We start from the raw sequence: 8,322 nt of genomic DNA, 5'->3' as shown, positions 1-8,322 counted from the left end.
TTCCAAGCCCATCATGTTGGAATTTTGTGTAGTTTCTTTTGATGGAAATATTTAGTTTGTTGTGTAATTCTAATGGACGATTATGGACAAGGCCTGTAGATATGATGGATGCTCTTATTCCTTCGACTCATTGTCCGTAGATAATAGTAGATGAATGATTAATCATGGCTTTCTTTTGGTATGTCTACATCTCCTATTAAGGATGTACCACTTGCTCCTAATGGACTTTGACGCTTTGGATCCTTCTGTTTTTGTGAACCTTTGGAATATAAACCATATTTTTACCGGATATGGCTAGGGCAGATTGGCTTTTGCTCTCTTATGTTCCTGCTCATATTTCTGAAGTTAATGTTAGCTAATTAGCTTTTGTAATTATTTGATTATAGTAGATGATGCCTTGCTTCTGGGAGGGGTTAGCTTCTACACTATCATGACCGTGTTGTACTAGATGATGTTATTCTTTTGGTAGAGTGAATGTTTCTTTTTACTCCTGAATCCGATAATCGGTTGTCCTGTTATGTGTGCTAAACTTGCATTCATACTAATGCATCATGTCATTTGATCTTTCATAGCTTGACCATATCGTTGGGACAGGCACCCTCGCGCCAAGGCGCGTTGCCGATCTAGTCATCTATGGACCATAGCAAACGGCAGGGCATGTGGTGCGGTGTACTCAATTGGCCTCCATCCACACGCAGGAATTCCTCCATCTCCACTGCCTGGCCGCTAGCTAGCTAGCTAAGCCAAGTACCACGTCACATGGAGCAGTTAAGCCAATCCAGTACCCCATTTGTCACAAAGCGTGTGTGGGCAGCAGCGACAGCACAGTGAGTGTTGAATCTCCTCCACTGCCCACAGCCCACAGCCATGAGTTGCTGGCGTTGGCGCCACCTCCATCGCCAACAAGTGATTGACATGGTCGTACTTCTTCTTCCCTGCAAATCAACAGGCGCCCAATTTTTCTCATCACCTAGCTATCCACCGTCTCCTCCTATCTCACCTCAGTTTGGTAGCACTACTTCCTCTGTAAATTTATATAAAAGCGTTTAGATCACTAAAGTAGTGATCTAAATGCTCTTATATTAGTTTACGAAGTGAGAAGTATCGAATGCTATTTCAGCTCGGCGTCTCCCATTCCATCTGATTCTATGCGGCGAAGAACATATACAGATTCGTGTGAACATTTATGCGTGCAATCGATCTGATTGCTAAAGATGAAGACCAGCAGCATTCTCGAGGCATTCCTCCAGGCGGCCACGCCCTTGCTCCCATGGCGCTCCGCCACCATGGTACGTGATCGATCCATCTATCCTTACAAATCGATCATGGCAGGTAGGTCCTCTGTTTTCACAATATGAGTCTCGCCTCTGCTTTGCTTGGCAGGAACGTTTCCAGGGCGCGCCCAGCAGCGTGTGGCAACAGCTAGACGGCAAGAACAAGGACGTGGTGGAGCACTTTGCCCTGTCCGACCTCGCGGTGGAGCACTACGCCGAGAGCAGCGCCTGTTGGGCATAAGCCACTGCGATCGCGTCGGGCGTGCGCTGTGCGCGCGGGACGGATCGGGAGCGTGGCATGTGTGTGTCTGTGTGTGTTAGCGCGGCCGTAGATAGCTATGCGTGTGCATCGTGCATGCGGCCGTTAGCGTAACTAGCTAGATGTGTGTAACGTGCATGCATGGATGCATGGAGCTGTTGGGCAGCCCTGCGTCGTGCGTGGACGCAGGCGGGCCGAGCGGATCAGGGCGCAGCCGGAGCGAGGTGGGCAGCGTGCGTTTGTGTGGGTTATGCATGCCGTGGGCGTTGCGTTACCTCAGGTATAAAAGGCCCTCTGTGTATTCGTTGTAGTCTGCGGCTGAGTCTATGCTCAGGGAAATACAAGCGGCCGTTCCGGCGGCCGGCGGCGTACGTGCGCCGGGCAAAACTACTTGGGTCTTTGTGTCCATCTCCTTCCCTTAGTCTTCTTCTTCCTGGTACACTGGGCAAGGCACCAATTGTGAAGAGAAGGAGACAAGGGGAAGGAGAAGGAGATGCTGATGTTGATGATGTTACGAGTGAGGCGGCCAAAATCAGTGAGAACTTTGTTTGGCAAATGTCGCGGGGTTGGCGATCCCACAACGAGTGGGCTCCGGGATCTCATCACGAAATGTGTGCCATTGGTGGTTTGTGTCGTGGAAACACAAGTATATCTAGACAAAGAGTGGAAGGCCCGACAATATTGTTAGGTTTCGATGGTGAATTTGCAGTAGCTAGTAGCGGAAGAAGTCGTGGACTAGCAGTTTTCTAGAGGGACAATGTAAATTTGCGAGTTAAAAACTTTTTCATGTATCATATTAGGGTGTAGTTAAGTCTCAGTCGGCTTATATTTAACCAAGTCTCAGTCAAGTGACATAACATGCAAGAGAGAAATAAAAAAACTAAATTTTACATGAGTCTCAATATAAGATCTCACCGACATAGTATTAACTGAGACATAACGAAGTCCTGGTCGACTGAGCCTTAGGAAGACTAATCATATTAACACGGTTACCTCAGTTCCAGAGAAACATGAATGGAGATTAACTTGCATCTATTGTGAGGCCAATCGGAGCTTGAGGCAAAAAATGTGGGATACGATGATTAGACTCCGTAGTGGGTCCACCCTGCCACGGATGTGTGTAGGAGATTTTAACGAGGTGTTACCGAGAGAAGAACAATTGGGTCTGAATGAACGAGATGTGTCCCATGTGGCAGGGTTTAGGGAGGCAATTTATCTATGCGGCTTTGAGGATATTTGTTATGTTGGGGTTGATTGGACCTTCGAAATTAGCGTAGGTGGTGGTTAGTTATGTCGGGTGAGGCTAGATAAGGGCTTTGCTGACAGTAAGGTAGAGTGCTCTATTTCCGTTACATCATTAAGGCACTTGGTTGCAATAGTTGTACATGCAAACACATAGTGCTCTATATCAAGTAATTGCTCCGGTACTTCGTGGACTCAATCACGCATGGATGTGTATATGGCCATCGCAATGGCGAGAACCTAGCTAGTCGGATACAGCTTCTCCAACCACATTGGCGTTGTGGACTCCAGGAAGAGCACCTATATCATGTTGTTCTTCCTCAGGAGCAGGCCCATCAACAGGGAATCAGTGAGGCAAAAGGTTGTCGTCACTTCTTCGTGCGAGGTGGAGTACATTGTGGCAGTTATAGTGCACTATTAGGGAAAAGCCTAGCAGTAGTGCGGTTTCTAGGTATATCAGTAGCACGGGGACCGCCGCTATTAATAAGGCGCTACAGCTAACCTGTAGCAGCAGCGCGTGCGCTCCCGTGCTACTGCTATACAAGTGTAGCAGCAGCGTGCTGCGTGGAAGCTCGCTACTGCTAATAGCTCTAGCGCGCTTTGGCCATACGCGCTACTGCTATAGTCACGCTGCTGCTAACTTTCCTCCACTCACTACTGCTAATTTTAGTAGTTTTTGATTTTTTTTCTGCATATTTGTTTTGTATTTGAACAGGTTTTATACAAGAATCTTTAGCACATACAAGTGTCATCATCATACACATACAAATGGCTGCGAGACCACAAATGTAATCATAGCATATACATACAAATAGTCTCATCATAATCATCACCCAACACAAAGTGGTATGTCATCATCATCTCGAAAATAGCGGTACATGCAAGTCTCGAATACTAGCAACTACAACGTCATCCATCTAAACAATGACATACGCGAGAAGTGCTATCACTATGAGTGATAGTGGAACTATGCAGTACATGAGGCGGCGGTCATGAGTCCTGTCTCGCGCTCGCCTGAACCTCAAGTAACTAGCTTGTGCTTCTTGTCTGCTTTTGAAGCCTTTATGGCTGGCGCCCGAGACCCCCTGCACTTGCGCCTGACACTCATGCCACTCATCATACACTCCCGGAACCTTCCCTTCGTACACGACATAGAACTTCGGCATCAAGAAACTAGGTACCTGTTAGAGATGCATCTTCATCAAGAGGATGTACAATCATATGCAACCAAATATACTAGGTCAACAGGAAAAAGAAAGGGTTAGCAACTAGATGCAACATACAGTACGCAAACTAATTAACTAGAGGTACGCAGGTCATCGTACGCAAGCTAAGAAAGTAGCGTTACATCACAAAGTTTCATCGCTACAGAAAGTATACAACTTCAACCGACACATATTATCATCATCGGCATTGTAAATCACTAGAAGTTCCATCCTTCCATATCATTGAGGATGGACCCTAGCTTCTTGAACGGCGTGAGGTCTAGACGTTGCATGCCTATGCGAGTTCGGACGTCAGATCGTGATATAGGGCCGTGGTGGAACATCCCCTTTTCATCGACGACTTCTTTCACGACGATCGTCGCTGAAAGATCGAGGATGTCGCCTAGAGGGGGGGGGGTGAATAGGCGTTTTAAAATAATTACGGTTTAGGCTTGAACAAATGCGGAATAAACCTAGCGGTTAATTTGCCAAGCACAAAACCTAAAACAACTAGGCTCACCTATGTGCACCAACAACTTATGCTAAGAAAGATAAACAACTATGTGATAGCAAGATATATGACAAGAAACAATATGGCTATCACAAAGTAAAGTGCATAAGTAAAGGGCTCGGGTAAGAGATAACCGAGGCACGAGGAGACGATGATGTATCCCGAAGTTCACACCCTTGCGGATGCTAATCTCCGTTTGGAGCGGTGTGGAGGCACAATGCTCCCCAAGAAGCCACTAGGGCCACCGTAATCTCCTCACGCACTCGCACAATGCAAGATGCCGTGATTCCACTAAGGGACCCTTGAGGGCGGTCACCGAACCCGTACAAATGGCAACCCTTGGGGGCGGTCACCGGTACCCGTCAAATTGCTCGGGGCGATCTCCAAAACCTAATTGGAGACCCCGACGCTTGCCCGGAGCTTTGCACCATAATGATTGAGCTCTGAACACCAACAACCGTCTAGGGCGCCCAAGCACCCAAGAGGAACAAGCTCAAGGGTACCAAGCACCCAAGAGTAATAAGCTTCTCAACTTGTAACTTCCACGTATCACGTGGAGAACTCAAACCGATGCACCAAATGCAATGGCAAGGGCACACGGAGTGCCCAAGTCCTTCTCTCTCAAATCCCACCGAAGCAACTAATGCTAGGGAGGAAAGTGAGAGGAAGAACAAGAAAGAGAACACCAAGAACTCCAAGATCTAGATCCAAGGGGTTCCCCTCACATAGAGGAGAAAGTGATTGGTGGAAATGTGGATCTAGATCTCCTCTCTGTTTTCCCTCAAAAACTAGCAAGAATCCATGGAGGGATTGAGAGTTAGCAAGCTCGAAGAAGGTCAACAATGGGGAAGAACACGAGCTTAAAGGTTTCGGTTCAATGGGGAAGAAGACCCCCTTTTATAGGAGGGGGAAAATCCAACCGTTATCCCCCACTCAGCCCCGCAGAGAGCGGTACTACCGCGGAGGCAGGGCGGTACTACCGCTCATAAGCGGTACTACCGCTCCCCCTCAGCGGTACTGCCGCGCCAGAAGAAAAAAGGGGCTGGGGCTGGGACCCAGAGCGGTACTACCATGGAGGCAGGGCGGTACTACCGCTAATAAGTGGTACTACCGCCACTACTACCGCAGCTAGTGTCGCAAAACCCGACACGAGAAAATGCGCACTTGAGTCGAGGCGGTAGGAGCACGGAGCCGCAGCGGTACTACTGCTGAGACCATCAAGCGGTACTACCGCTTTGTGAGTTTAAGCGGTACTACCGCTGTGGCCCGCGGTACTACCGCTGGGTCCAGGACAAAAACCACACTCAAGAAAACCAGAACTGCCATAACTTCTGCATATGAGCTCCGAATTGAGCAAACTCAAGCTTGTTGGAAACAAGACGACGAGTAGCATCAAAACAGCGAAACCTCCAACCGAGAAGAACCGGCAAAACCTCCAACATCGAAAACATCATAGAAGATGCATGCGAACTCCGTTTTCGATGAACTCAAGCTTGTCATCAGGATGACCATAAGCTCTAAGACTCACAAAGAGAACCAAACAAGAACCAAGAGAGATGATGCAAGGATGCAATGGTTTGATCTCTCTACGACCGATACGATCAAGCTACTCATCGAGAGCCCCCCTTGATAGTACGACAATCGATCCTATAACCCGGTCTCCCAACTACCATCATGAGACCGGTAAAATAGAAAACCTATCAAGGGCAAACCTTTGCCTTGCACATGGTCCACTTGAGCTAGATGATGACGATCTTGACTTCCTCAAGTTGGACCACCTTTCTTGATTGCGTTGGCATGATGAAGACTAGATGATTGCTCCCCCATAGACCACTATGGGTGAGCCACTCTTCGGCACATCTTCACAAGTCCATTGTCACCACAATGGCCGGCAAGCTTCAAGCACTTGATCTCTTCGCGATGATCCACTTGAACTTGCACACGGCAATCTTGATGACGATCACCACTTGATGTCATCCTCTCCATGGGTTGAGAGATATCTTCCTCTTGACACAAGCCCATGAACATGTACCTAACACCACGTAGAACTCTCACATAGACCATGGGTTAGTACACAAAGCATAATGGACAATGCTTACCAAACCATGGGATCACTTGACCCCTCTCGGTACATCTTCTATGCTTTGTGAGTTGATCAACTTGATTCACTCTTGACTTAGTCTTGATCAACCTTGAATCTTTCCAAATCTCTTCGTTTGGATGATGTCTTGAAGGTAAACATGAATGATCACACAATCTTCCTCTTCAAGACATGCTTGCAATAAGCTCAACTCTCAAATGACCAATCTTTGGATAATTCCTTGAATAGCACCTTGGTCGACACAAACTCTTGTTGAAACCAACACATGTACTTCAAGAAAAGCCTATGGACAAAACCTTCAAATATAACTCAAGGCAACCATTAGTCCATAGAGAGTGTCATCAATTTCCAAAACCAAACATGGGGGCACCACATGTTCTTTCAGTCGCAATGTCCCTTTGGATGCGAAAGAAGTCATCTCTAAGTTTATAATCCATTTCTCCATGAGATTGATCTAGCCACTTGTGGATATGATCATCATTTCTGCTTGTCATGCGAAGCTTTTGGTGATCCATGCTGAACTCAATCATGAGATGGATGATGTAGAATCCATCCTTCTTGCTTGGTTTTAGGACATGGATGCAGGAGAAGTTAGTTTTATGCGCGAAACCCGTCTTGTTATTCCTTTGTTTCTTGATCTGCACGTGGCCACCTCTAACGCTGAAGCCTTGGAGAGCATCATCTAGAATATTCATTATGTGGGTGTAGTCCTTTTTCTCCTAGTCTCTGGAAGGGTCGAAATACACGACGTGGGAGACTCGCGGGTAAAGAATGATAAGGACGGCGCACCCGTTGCTGCTGGGAAAAGACACCTCAAATTATTCTCCATATGAGCGAGAAGGAATGATTGAAATGTACGAAAGGGTTGTCCGGAACTGACTTACTTTGGATGATAAGACAGGAGGATAATTTCCTGGTCCTTATTCTATACCATGAAGTTTTGGAGGTAGTCCCTAGCAGTTTCACGCTCAAAGTCGCCGAGACTCAAGAATGACTCGTGCATGTAGTATGGATCCGCCACACAGATTTGTGAGACTTCTTCTCTCTTCATGACGGAGCTCATATGTAGCGCAAAAAGGCGGACGATTGTAAAATCGAGCTGCCTTGTCAGAAACATCTCAAAGATATGGTCAAACCCCAGGAAGAACACCTCCGCGGGCCGTGTGTCGACATAACACTTCCCCTCAGGCACACGAGCCGCATATGTCGGATATCCTGGATCCTTCGAGGCTAGTAGGCTTTTCTCAGTCGACAGCACATGGTCGTGCAGTCTCCTGAGATCCCCTAATAGTGCCTCCAGCGGTTTCGGCAGTAGCATCGGCTCGACCGTGAGATGAAACATGGCCGCACCTTTCACTCGTACGCGCTCTTCAGAATCCATCGTCTGGCTGCTATGTGCTCTGGCTTGTTTGGAGGCAGCTATCTTCCCCGATCTCTTCCTCTCCTTTTTCTTGGGCACACCTTCCATACCCTTCCTTAACCCCTGCCCCAGTGTTCCCGGGCTAAACACTGTACGACCCCCGGCTAGTTGAGCATGTGTTGAGGCGGCATCTTCAGGCGTGTCTTGTGAGGATTTCATGAAGAGAGACTTTCTGCAATCCCTACTACGACCTTCCTGCCCGGGCAGATCATCCATATCCTCATTAGGATGCTGATAGTCCGATTCGTCATATGGTTGACTCATCATATGTGTTGGTGCGACATGTAATTACCGTGACGGCGTCAAGCTC

This window comes from Triticum urartu, chromosome 6A (assembly GCF_056163025.1).
Source record: "Triticum urartu cultivar PI428250 chromosome 6A, HENAU_Tu73, whole genome shotgun sequence".
NCBI lineage: Eukaryota > Viridiplantae > Streptophyta > Magnoliopsida > Poales > Poaceae > Triticum > Triticum urartu.
This window is presented reverse-complemented; position numbering follows the sequence as displayed.